This window comes from Xenopus tropicalis, chromosome 3 (genome assembly GCF_000004195.4).
Source record: "Xenopus tropicalis strain Nigerian chromosome 3, UCB_Xtro_10.0, whole genome shotgun sequence".
Lineage (NCBI taxonomy): Eukaryota > Metazoa > Chordata > Amphibia > Anura > Pipidae > Xenopus > Xenopus tropicalis.
Window position 1 is genome coordinate 20,884,585 of NC_030679.2, and position 14,281 is coordinate 20,898,865.

The window sequence follows — 14,281 nt, forward strand, 5'->3', positions numbered from 1 at the left end:
TGTCCAGGCAGAGTGTGTCATTACCAGTCATTTAAAGGAAACATTTCAAGAGACACAGTGACCCTGACAAAAAAATATTCCAGAACATCACTGGCCACATCCAGTCTGGCTCATCAATATGATACCTTAGTTCTGCGTATGAAACACGATTCATATTGTAATATGATTTCAGCAACTGGGCATCATTACAATTATTTATTTAGTACACAATGGGCTTTTTAGGAGTGTGTGGTTAGTATCTCACTTTAATCCTTAAGCAGATTATTCAGACAGGAATAGAAAAGTTTCCAGGGGTTTCTGGGAATCTGAGGCCTTTAAAACTTGGCAGGTGTGCAAGTAGAACTGAGCTGAACAACTGGCATTTCTATAAGCCATAAGGCGCATCCAAAGTGGTATTTGGCACTTGGCACAAATGACTATATATTATTTTAGCAACATTCATACTGTCAGCTCAAAGGCTAGAGTGTATCAAAAGTTTGTCCAACCCAGTTTGCATGTTGGGATTTAATTCAAGATCTTTAAAAAAGGCTATGAATGTAACCAGCTGTAAAAGGATGTTTTTTGTCATATAAATATTGATAATATAGGATAAACAGTGGCGCCAATGGACTTACAGTTTAAGGGCCCTTACCGAAATTCCACCCATGATAACGGAAGGGTATGGGCATATGGGGTAATTCAGAGCAGTTAATAGAGCTTCTCCAGCAGAATGTTGCATTTAGTTTTAGGCACAGTTGACAAAGGATTTGACTAATCCTTTTTATATATTATATAAAAAAAATGTACCTATGTGCTTTAGAAATGAAATGTAGATACTGTTTCCAATAAATGAGTATAGTACATATTCATTAAGCTCTGCAGAAATAAATGAAGATGCCTAAATAGATGCATGGATAATTAATAAAGGAACATTAATGGAAAATGCGTTGCTTTGGTTTTGAAGCTTTTCTAGGGAGAGTTAAAAAAATTGCTGCCTTTTTAGTATATAGGTGCAGATTTGTATAATTATATAAAAATAATAATAGCTGAAGCCTGAAGTTCTGCGTGGGTGTCAAGTAAATGAACATTGTATCGCATTGCAATGCATTTTAAATCTGGTATATAAAAGCTTGAAAGGGCAGCCGTCTGTCCTAAGCTACTAAATGAGCTGTGCTGCTTGAAATACAGTTTGAAATTTGACTGCGTTTTATTTTTGTTTTTAACAGTGTAAAGGCATGAACATCTACTATTTCGACAGTAATGGGCCCCAAACCTCAGAAGGATCCCCATGGAAAAAGAAAAAAGGATATATTATTACAGGGCAGTGGAGGATAGTATTTGCATCACGGATAAGCTGCCTGCTGTGCAGCCATTGTTATTATCATTCTTATTATGCCTTATTTATATAGGTTCCACCTAATTCACAGCACTTGACAGAGATTGTTCATCATTCAGATCAGTCCCTATCCCAGGGGAACTCACAATCTAAGTTCAATAGCACACACATTTACAAATAAGCCAGTTAGGGCTCTGGTACACGGGGAGATAAGTCGCCCGCGGCAAAACTCCCTGCTCGCGGGCGACTAATCTCCCCGAGTTGCCTTCCCTCTGCCATCCCACCGGCGAACATGTAAGTCGCCGGCGGGATGGCAGACGCGGCGGGGCGATTTCGGGAAATCGCCGAAAAAGCCTCGCAAGTCTTTTTCGGCGATTTGCGCGAAATCGCGCCGCCGCGTCTGCCATCCCGCCGGCGACTTACATGTTCGCCGGTGGGATGGCAGAGGGAAGGCAACTCGGGGAGATTAGTCGCCCGCGAGCAGGGAGTTTTGCCGCGGGCGACTAATCTCCCCGTGTACCAGAGCCCTTAGACTGCCAGGATATTTTTGGAGTGTGGGAAGAAACCAGAATACATGGAGGAAAATCACACAGACAGAACTAACCTACAGACTGGCAGAAGATGGAACGCTTATTGAACCCAAAATGTTGAGCTAAAACTTCCAGGGGATCACAGGAGCTGACATTCAAGGGAAGGGCGGGAAATCCTGGATTTATACATTTTTATTACTTTCTGCTCTACCTAGGGGCCATTTCTCTTCCGGCACACCACAGATTTGTCTAATCCAGCAGGAACATAAATATAATGTACATTTGCCAACTCTCAAAAGGGAAAATGAAAGGTTAACTTCCCAAGACAATAAAAGTGGCTTAATGTTTAACAAATTCATTTAAAGCTAGGATACATCTTAATTACTGAAGGAGACTCCCAAGCCATCTCTAAACCACATCATCTAATTAGTTTCTATATGATTCAATTACAACCTCCAAACTACATGTCTAAATGACTCTACCCCCAGTGAGAAGCTCTGCTCCAGCCATTCCTATGTGCTAGTGAGTAGTCAGAGCGCAGTGGTGCAGGCTGCATTGCACATAGCTGTTAGTCACAGCGATAGACAGGCAGAAAGCAGGCGTGGGTGGCGAATGTGCAGGAGTTTTCAATGCAGCTGATAGGGAGTGGGTGAAAATATATAGTACAAGGAGCCATTCACTAGTGGGAACAGATTTCTTTATTATCCTTTCAGGGAGTCATTTTGTCTAAAGCAATAATTTCTGTAGTTGAAGAGATGGATGTTTGGAGTCTGTGTTGGGTCCCCAATTTAAAAGGAACGCACAGGCCCTTGTGGGTATCAGATAGGACTGTTAAAAGAGCAGCAGTGCCATAAAATCTCAGTGTAAAGGAGAGGAATATGTATCATGCTTAAAAATATGTTATAAAACGATGGTTTCAGGTTTATTTGTGACTTAAATAGTAAATTCTTGTAAAAAGAGTAGTTTTGAATCTAGATGTATATTTTTACTAACTTCCTTGTAACGTTGTTGTTCACTTTAACCGGAATAATGCTGAAAGCACCATTTTTCAGCACAGAGAAGAGATAATTGAATATACAATGTCCTGGTCTCTGCAGTACTGTAAAAAAAAACTGGATTTCAAAAACATTTCATTGTTTTTATGAGTTTACTGTGACAGTTAGTTCACTGCTATCCAGCTTCACCAGGAACCTTTTAAGGCAATGGGGTGCTTCATCGCCTGGCGAGAAATCTCCTCTCCCATTGGGTGATTAAGTGGCCAATGATACATACCCCTTCACTTCACTTTGAGTCGCCGTATGTAAAATGCATTACACTTTTTTTGAGTTATTACCTGGGATTGCCATAATGTGTTTTACAAATAATCCAAATTTCTCACTGGGCAATAAAGCGCCCCATCTGGAATTGAGTTAGAGGATAAGCTTTTGTCATCAATTTGAATCTTTTATCTGATCATTTATCTGATGTGACTTCAGTCTAAACTACAGATTTTGTGGGTTAAGCTGGCCATACACGCACCGATATTCGGTGCGTGTATGGTATGTCAGCGAGTCGACCAATATCGCAGGAAGCTGCTGATATCGGTCGACTCGCCGATCGGCCAGGTTAAACGATTTTGATCGGGCGCCATTGAAGGCGCCTGAGCAAAATCTGCTGTCAGGGCTGAATCGGCAGAAGGGGGTAGAAATCCTATTGTTTCTACCTCCTTATCTGCCATTTTAGCCCTGAAGGTTAGTGGCCGATTGTACGAATCAGGCCCAAAGTCAAATGTTGGGTTTTGTTCCTGCATCTACATCTGACAGTCAGTGTATTTTCAATGAGAAGAAAAAGTATGCTTCTCTCTTGTCAGATGAAGACACAATTATCAGTGTTCCCTTCCCACAGGTGTGTTGTGTCAGATGGCAAATCTTTCATTTAGTTTACACCTCAGATTTTTCTTTCACTCCCATTATACCATTATTAGACCCATCCAACCACATCCAGGGTCAGACTGGGGGGTGCAGGGCTCACCAGGGCTACCACCCCAGGAGCTCCCACATGCCCCAATGGGGCTCCCGTCATGGCACCTGCCCGCCCAACCACCTCCCCCCTAGTGCATATACAGTATAGTTACTTTCGGGTGTTCCAGGGGACGGAGAACAGCAGCCGGTCCAGTCTGATTCTGACTACATCTGACTTGTAGGATGTGATCTATCTTACACGATCCTTCATAATTTCTTTTATAAAGCTAGCCAAACTCTGGCTGCAAATTGGAAATCTGAAGAATGGACACACAAGGCACACAATTAACTCATCCCCAATAAATTGCACACTAATGCCATTTTCGAAACTTGATGCATTGATAAATTGAGACCAAGCTGCAGTGCATGTGATTACACTTGGATTTGGTTGATAAAAAGGCTTTAATAAATCACTTTTTAGAGGTATGAATTTATTTCTACTCCTTGCACTTGAGCCCTTAAAACCAAAAGCTAGTAGCACTGGTGTAGAAATATAGGAGTATCACTGTAGCACTGGTGTAGAAATATAGGAGAAGCACTATAGCACTGGTATAGAAATATAGGAGTAGCACTGTAGCACTGGTATAGAAATATAGGAGTAGCACTGTAGCACTGGTATAGAAATATAGGAGTAGCACTGTAGCACTGGTATAGAAATATAGGAGTAGCACTGTAGCACTGGTGTAGAAATATAAGAGTAGCACTGTAGCACTGGTATAGAAATATAGGAGTAGCACTGTAGCACTGGTATAGAAATATAGGAGTAGCACTGTAGCACTGGTATAGAAATATAGGAGAAGCACTGTAGCACTGGTATAGAAATATAGGAGTAGCACTGTAGCACTGGTATAGAAATATAGGAGTAGCACTGTAGCACTGGTATAGAAATATAGGAGTAGCACTGTAGCACTGTTATAGAAATATAGGAGTAGCACTGTAGCACTGGTATAGAAATATAGGAGTAGCACTGTAGCACTGTTATAGAAATATAGGAGAAGCACTGTAGCACTGGTATAGAAATATAGGAGTAGCACTGTAGCACTGGTGTAGAAATATAGGAGAAGCACTGTGGCACTGGTATAGAAATATAGGAGAAGCACTGTAGCACTGGTATAGAAATATAGGAGTAGCACTGTAGCACTGGTGTAGAAATACAGGAGTAGCACTGTAGCACTGGTATAGAAATATAGGAGTAGCACTGTAGCACTGTTATAGAAATATAGGAGTAGCACTGTAGCACCGGTATAGAAATATAGGAGAAGCACTATAGCACAGGTATAGAAATATAGGAGAAGCACTGTAGCACCGGTATAGAAATATAGGAGAAGCACTGTAGCACTGTTATAGAAATATAGGAGAAGCACTGTAGCACTGGTATAGAAATATAGGAGTAGCACTGTAGCACTGGTATAGAAATATAGGAGTAGCACTGTAGCACTGTTATAGAAATATAGGAGTAGCACTGTAGCACTGTTATAGAAATATAGGAGAAGCACTGTAGCACTGTTATAGAAATATAGGAGTAGCACTGTAGCACTGGTATAGAAATATAGGAGTAGCACTGTAGCACTGGTATAGAAATATAGGAGTAGCACTGTAGCACTGGTATAGAAATATAGGAGTAGCACTGTAGCACTGTTATAGAAATATAGGAGTAGCACTGTAGCACTGTTATAGAAATATAGGAGTAGCACTGTAGCACTGGTATAGAAATATAGGAGTAGCACTGTAGCACTGTTATAGAAATATAGGAGTAGCACTGTAGCACTGGTATAGAAATATAGGAGTAGCACTGTAGCACTGGTATAGAAATATAGGAGTAGCACTGTAGCACTGGTGTAGAAATATAGGAGTAGCACTTTAGCACTGGTATAGAAATGTAGGAGTAGCACTGTAGCACTGGTGTAGAAATATAGGAGTAGCACTTTAGCACTGGTATAGAAATATAGGAGAAGCACTGTAGCACTGTTATAGAAATATAGGAGTAGCACTTTAGCACTGGTATAGAAATATAGGAGAAGCACTGTAGCACTGTTATAGAAATATAGGAGAAGCACTGTAGCACTGTTATAGAAATATAGGAGTAGCACTGTAGCACTGTTATAGAAATATAGGAGTAGCACTTTAGCACTGGTATAGAAATATAGGAGAAGCACTGTAGCACTGTTATAGAAATATAGGAGTAGCACCTTAGCACTGGTATAGAAATATAGGAGAAGCACTGTAGCACTGGTGTAGAAATATAGGAGTAGCACTGTAGCACTGTTATAGAAATATAGGAGTAGCACTGTAGCACTGGTATAGAAATATAGGAGTAGCACTGTAGCACTGGTGTAGAAATATAGGAGTAGCACTGTAGCACTGGTATAGAAATATAGGAGAAGCACTGTAGCACTGGTATAGAAATATAGGAGTAGCACTGTAGCACTGGTATAGAAATATAGGAGTAGCACTGTAGCACTGGTATAGAAATATAGGAGTAGCACTGTAGCACTGGTATAGAAATATAGGAGTAGCACTGTAGCACTGGTATAGAAATATAGGAGTAGCACTGTAGCACTGGTGTAGAAATATAGGAGTAGCACTTTAGCACTGGTATAGAAATATAGGAGTAGCACTGTAGCACTGGTGTAGAAATATAGGAGTAGCACTTTAGCACTGGTATAGAAATATAGGAGTAGCACTGTAGCACTGGTATAGAAAAAAATGAGAAATAATTGAAAAACACAGTTAGGGAAATATTGAAAATTATATTTATTGAACTTTTAAATACCATAGGAGTTTAAAAGAAACCCCTGTGGCAAAACATTGAGGAAGGGAATGAATATCAATCTATTAATGCCAAGTTTGTAGTGACTGATATATTGCACAGTATTCAGGTAATCCTCCAAAGCTACACATTTATATCAAGCTCAAAATAGCTGTTTATTAATGTACTTGGTTCTGGGACAGGACATTGCTGCAGGGCATCATCAATGACTAACACAGATATAGTACTGAGTAAGGTTCAGAGCATTGTGTGTAAGCTGTAGGTGATAATTGGAATATCCTCCAGCGAATGGATTTAGTGCTGAAACTAGGGTCAGAAAATACTGGATAGCTTACTATTATATTCTTTCTTAAAAGGAACAAATGGACTGTGACAGCTGATACTGAGCTGACAAACAGATCCTTGACTGTACGTTTGATAAAATATAAGGGATCAGCGATTATTATTAGTGACTGACCATTTACAAGTACCCGTAATCTGGCATTTTTTTCCTGTGCACGTTTTGGCACAAAACTGTTGTATAGCAGTGTAATGTTAGTACGTATGATGCCAGATAGTAAAAAAATTCTTGGTCCACGATAGATAGATTCCAGCCATCGATGTATTGATAGCCTACAAACAATAATTGATCTGACTTTGTCTGGTATTTTAGGAAAATAATATGATTTCATTAGTGGCAACGCAAGCAGAGAGGTGCCATACAGTGCTGGGCCTGTGCACTCTGGACCCCATAGTCCTTCGCCTAGCACTCACTGTCCCTTGCTTGATCTCTGCCTCAGAGGCAGCTATCTCTCCTAGGAGCCTGATGTTCATGTGTTTTTTAAATGAGAGTTGGTGGGAGGTTGACAAAAGTAAAAATCTTTGCAAGGACATGCAACAACAACTGCTCCTGGGGGAAGATGTCATAAAGCACTCTGATGGTTAAAATACGGGGACCTGCCACCCCCCAATTACTGTGCCCTAGACAGAAGCCACTTCTACCTGATCCCTATTGCCAGCCCTGGTGCCATAAATGGAACTTTAATAACAGGGACAATTCCCTAGGTTTTTCTTAGGCAGTACAGAGAGATACCATTAATCAATGACATTGCTTATTCCCCGGCAGTGAACACAGTTCTTCAGGAAAATGTATTTGAAGAAACAGTAGCCATTTAACCTAAGGTCAAGGCATCCAGGCTGGATCTGATTCCTTTTTGTATCCCTGGGGCTCTAGAACACACAGCATTTTGATAATGCTAAAGTTTATTGTGAGAATACTGTTCCTAATCACTTTCACTCATGTAGTGCAGCTATCATAGAGTGAATGGCTAGTATCTGTTTGGCAAGTCCCGCCTTATACCATAATAGCTGAACTGAGGCACTGGCAGATCAAATTATAGCTGATAAGCAGTGGGATCACGATATCCACTGTCCAAATTGTGTTCTGAGCAGCCCATAGATAAACACATAGTAGGTGCAATTATTGCAACCATTAGGTTTGTAAATGGCATAAACGGTGGTATTTGCATTTTGACATGTCATTAATTATTACACAATAACATCATGATTTAAGTTGAAAAAGACAAATCTCCATCTAGTTCAACCTTTTATATCTGAAATTGAACCTGCCTAACTAGCTGTTGGTTGATCCAGAGGAAGGCAAAACCCCATCTGAAGCCTCTCTAAAAAGAGGGGAAAAAATTCCTTCCTGACTCCAAGATGGCAATCGGACCAGTCCCTGGATCAACTTGTACTAAGATTTATCTCCCATAACCCTGTATTTCTTGCTTGCTAATAAGCCATCCAACCCCTTCTTGAAGCTATCTAATGCAGCGTTTTTCAACCACTGTTGTTGCCTGGTGTGCCGTAGGCAGGGCCGCAATTTTTACTTTCAAAGGGGGCCCGGCGATGCTACAGTTTTTCTTAGTAGCTCGGGCCCCCTTTAATAAAATACGGGCCCTGTCATTGGTTGCGCCCCGTGTGTACGGGTGACGTCAGTTCGCACGGGGCGCAACGTTATAAAAGGGCCTGTGTGCGGTCGCGTGTAGGCAGAAGTGCAGAGGCGGCGCGTGAGGGGAAGATGCTGCTGAAGCCGCCGAAGAGCAGAAGTAAAATGCTGCTGGGCACCAATGTATTAGGGGGGGCCACGGGGCACACTGACTTATGGGGGCGCTGCTGCTGGGCATCAATGTACTAGGGGGGCTGGCTCTTGGCACCAATGTACTGGGGGGCACTGCTGCTGGGCACCAATGTACTAGGGGGGCACTGCTCTTGGCACCAATGTACTAGGGGGGCACTGCTCTTGGCACCAATGTACTAGGGGGGCACTGCTGCTGGGCACCAATGTACTAGGGGGGCACTGCTGCTGGGCACCAATGTACTAGGGGGCACTGCTCTTGGCACCAATGTACTAGGGGGGCACTGCTGCTGGGCACCAATGTACTAGGGGGGCACTGCTGCTGGGCACCAATGTACTAGGGGGGCACTGCTCTTGGCACCTATGTACTAGGGGGGCACTGCTGCTGGGCACCAGTGTACTAGGGGGGCACTGCTCTTGGCACCAATGTACTAGGGGGGCACTGCTGCTGGGCACCAATGTACTAGGGGGGCACTGCTCTTGGCACCAATGTACTAGGGGGGCACTGCTGCTGGGCACAGAGTTAAATTTTTTAACATTTTCTAATGGTGGTGTGCCTCGTGATTTTTTTCATGAAACAAGTGTGCCTTTGCCCAAAAAAGGTTGAAAAACACTGGGCTATATAATTCACACCAGTCTTTCAGTACTTAAATATCTTCTCCTGCTATCCAGGAGAGTTTTCTGTGCAGCTATAGCAGGCAATGAAACTAAGGTCTGAATATTTTGCCATTTGCAAAGTATGTGTAATATATATAAGCATGATTTAGTTTGCCCATACTTCTATTGTCTAATCTCATCTTATACAGTTAAATGACAGAATCCACAACCCACGTCAGGTTCGAACTTAATTGAGCCAATCAAAAATACATTAGGTTCAATCAGAAAACAGTACAACAAATAACAAAATTATATAAAAATGAACACATCATTATTCATATAAATAAATAACAAGCATAGAATGTCACCCGCTGGGGGAATGAGGCATGAAAGATGATAATGAAAGAAACGATTGGCATTAAATACTAATATTGAATACTGGTAAAATGGCATAGTACATGGTACATGCCAGAAATGACAAACAAATGGTGCACAGAAAAGAAAATCATTATAGCACCCTTGGTTTTGGAATAAGATGTTGGGCAGGTTAGTGACTACATACTTGTGACCATGTACGTGGGTGATTTATCAATGTTCAAATTCAATATCTTTTCAGGATTCAAATTTTTTTGTATCTGAGAACAGGGAATGTAAAACTTTGGCACGTAAAAGCTTGCGAGTTTATGTAGAAGTCAAAGGGAGCTGTCCTAGGCAAAATTCAAGCCATTTTTTAAATTCAAGATATTCACATTTTTCGTGAAAAATCGAGGTTTTTGTTGTTTCATTTGATCGAATATTCAAGTTTTTTAAAATGTGAGTTTATTTAAAGTAAAAAAAAATTCTGAAAATTCACAGACTCGAAAATTGATAAATAAGCCAAGTAGTGTAGCTACAACTACAACTAGGCCATACTATAGATGTAAGTTGCACTGTATTGTGCTATTGACCAAAGCAAAGTGATACCATTTATAAGCCAACTTAATGGATTAACACAAACAAGTTTCGAGACAGAATAAGTCCCATGTTCAGGCATGGTATAATAAAGAAGCTGAAATGTCACATAGTTTGTACACACCAGCACAGGGTAAAAAGAAAATAAATATGACATTTATGTTTAAAACCAATTCCTGTACAAATATTGATTATTCTTCTAGAGCTGAGATGACTCTGCAGAGACTAGAACGTACTTGTTAGATGACTGCCATCCTGATGCACCTTTAGAATTGTAAAAGTGTCTTTTAATATGTTTTTATCGGGTGCAAATCTTAAATCTCTCACCCAATGCACCCATCTCAAATTCCCCATCCAAAGAACCCAAATGTTTGTTCCTATGTGGGCGTGAAGCTTTTGTTCCTATTAAGGCTGCATTGTAGGGTTTTAAATGTATTCATGAATTTATATCCCCTCTCTTTACCTCTTATCCGAAAACGCCAGGTCCCGAGCATTCTGGGTAACAGGTCCCATACCTGTATATTGAAAACCACATAGGCTATATGAAATATATGTGACTAATTCAGTGCCATGGTTGATAAAACCAATAGATTTCATAGTGATTGTCAGTAAGATGAGAAGTAATGTTTCAACATTATATATGACATGTTTATATATTATACGTGCCTTTTTATGACATTTAAAACAACCATTTATGACAAACACTAATGAGAACCATCTTTCATTTACTCAGGATTCATATTATACTTTATTATATACAGCTCACAGTGAAGGGTGAACAATAATTTATTGTAGCTTAATAAAGTTTTGCATTTTTATAGGCATTAATCCCCATGTTATTTACCCACAATGCAGGGTATTTTTTTTATTTTTATTTCACACAGCTTAAAATTCAGGCTGTGTAATAGATACACAAAATTTGCATTTGTTTGTAAATCACGTACAGATTGCATCTATCTCAGTGGGGTGCCATGCAGCAGTGTCATGGGCATTTCTTACATTTTTCTCCATTTGTGTGCACGTTAGTCTGACTTGGCTCAATGGGTGGCCAAAGGCAGGAGTGCTTATAGCATTGCCCAGTGCCCCTTTCACCTTAGTCACAATAAGAACTTAGACATAGGTCTGCTAAAGTCTGCAGTTCCCCTACTTCATTCTATAGTCACATTGTGAAAATACATTGTGTTCTATAGATTAGATTTATGCCCACGACTTTGCAAACCCTTAATAAATGAAACCCACACTGTACTTTTCTTTCTCCCATAAATAACCTTTACTACTCCCAGAGCCCTGCAGTCTCCACCGGTGTCTTCTGTTATAATTATTTAACATTGGAGGAAGTAGCCAAGCTGCCTGGTCTCCATCTGAGATACTTTAGGCCAGGCCAAGAAATGCAGTAACTGGTGGTTATAGCTAAATGATCCCTATTATATCTAAACACAACCTCTTTCTTGTTTTGGGGACCTACATGGAGGCAAAATATACTAATGTATATGTATGTATATCTTTATTTATAAAGCGCTACTTATGTACGCAGCCCTGTACAGTAAAATTCATTAATACGGACAGGGGGTTAAAAATAATGGATAAATACAAAATGGATAAATACAAAGTACAACAATAAATACAATAAATACAAGGTGCAGTTGCAATAAGAGTCAGAAACACAAGATGAAGGAGGTCCCTGCCCCGTAGAGCTTACAATCTATATGGGAGGGGTAACTAACAGACACAAATGGGCAAATGTAAGTGCTGTAGGTCACAGTGGGTGACATTACAGTATAAGTGCCAGTTTCCAGATCAGGTGCTGGGTGAGTGCTCCAAAAGGTAGTCTTTAAGTTTAGTTTTAAAAAGACTGAGGGAGGATTCTCTCCAGAGGAAATCAGGGAGGGCATTCCAAATGTAGGGGGCAGCAAGGCAGAAGGGTTTAAGGCGGTAAACAGCAGTAGTAGTGGGGGGCGCAACCAAGCGATTGCTCTGCGAGGAACGAAGGAGTCGGCCAGGAACATACGGAGACACCAGGGAAGAGATGTAGTGAGGGGCAGAGGAATGGAGGGCTTTGAAGGTTAAGAGAAGGAGTTTGTAAACTATTCTTTGTTTAACAGGGAGCCATGATAAGGACTTTAGCAGGGGAGGGGTCTGAACTCTCCTGGATGAGAGGAGGAGAATTCTGGCAGCAGTATTTAATATAGACTGTAGGGGGGAAAGATGGGAGTTAGGGAGGCCGGTTAGTAGAAGGTTACAGTAGTCCAGCCGGGATATGATGAGCACGTGCATGAGCAGCCTAGCTGTTACAGTAGAAAGAAAGGGCCGGATTTTGGCAATATTGCGTAAGAAAAAGTGTCAGGTTTTGACAGTGGTGTTAGTATGGTCAGAGAAGGAGAGACTGGAGTCAAAGATCACCCCCAAACAACGCATGGAATTGACAGGGTTGATGAGGGTGCCTTCAATAGAGATAGAAAAGGGGGGAGTAGGACCAGGCTTAGGCGGAAAGATCATTATTATATAATAATAATACTAATTCATAGAGATTAGCAGCTATCTTGCTGTGCTGGGGTCCTGAGTATGATTCTGTCTAAATCACTTTCTGCAAGGAGTTTGTTCTACATGTGTTTGGGTACTTGGGTTTCATCCCAACCTCCAGTAACATAATGGCAGGTTAATGTGTGTGGTGTGTGTGAATGTGACAGCAGGCACCCCCAGTGATTTTATTTCCACAAATATAGCCTGGGGTCCTGTATGCAAAGTAGGCAGGCAGTTAATGGCTTCTTCAATGTGGCTTAAGAGCAGGAAAATTGTTGGCTTTTGACTGAGAGTGTAATTTTTTTCTGCAAGTTCCTTTTGTATGTACCGCATGGAAAAAGAAATGAATAAGAAATCATTCCTGACCTGCTACTATCCCTGATGTTATCAGCCACGCCCTTGATGTCATCCATTACGCCCCGTAACATCACCACCCCCAACACAGGTTTTGCTCCGTCGGAAAGGTGGCAACCCTACATTACAGCCTGATTTATTCCTCAACTAACAGCAGCATAACAATTAAATCGTTCACAAGTTGTAAACAATACAACACCAAGTAATATTCTGTATTTTAATTTCCCAGTTTTGTTTCAATTGCTTATATTATTTGCACAGCACTTTGGCTCTCAAAGATATGGTTTTATAAAGGGCTACTTGTTGTGCATATTGGGTATGCACATTGAACATACCTAATAGAATAGTTTTGCCTCCAGTAAGGATTAATTATATCTTAGTTGGGATCAAGTACAAGGCACTGTTTTATTATTACAGAGAAAAGGGAATCATTTAACCATTAAATAAACCCAATAGGGCTGTTCTGCCCCCAATAAGGGGTAATTATATCTTAGTTGGGATCAAGTACAGGTACTGTTTTATTATTACAGAGAAAAGGGAATCTCGTAACCATTAAATAAACCCAATAGGGCTGTTCTGCCCCCAATAAGGGGTAATTATATCTTAGTTGGGATCAAGTACAGGTACTGTTTTATTATTACAGAGAAAAGGGAATCATTTAACCATTAAATAAACCCAATAGGGCTGTTCTGCCCCAATAAGGGGTAATTACTGTATATCTTAGTTTGGATCAAGTACAGGTACTGTTTTATTATTACAGAGAAAAGGGAATCATTTAACCATTAAATAAACCCAACAGGACTGTTCTGCCCCCAATAAGGGGTAATTATATCTTAGTTGGGATCAAGTACAAGTACTGTTTTATTATTACAGAGAAAAGGGATTCATTTAACCATTAAATAAACCCAACAGGACTGTTCTGCCCCAATAAAGGGTAATTATATCTTAGTTGGGATCAAGTACAGGTACTGTTTTATTATTACAGAGAAAAGGGAATCATTTAACCATTAAATAAACCCAATAGGGCTGTTCTGCCCCAATAAGGGGTAATTACTGTATATCTTAGTTGGGATCAAGTACAGGTACTGTTTTATTATGCAGAGAAAAGGGATTCATTTAACCATTAAA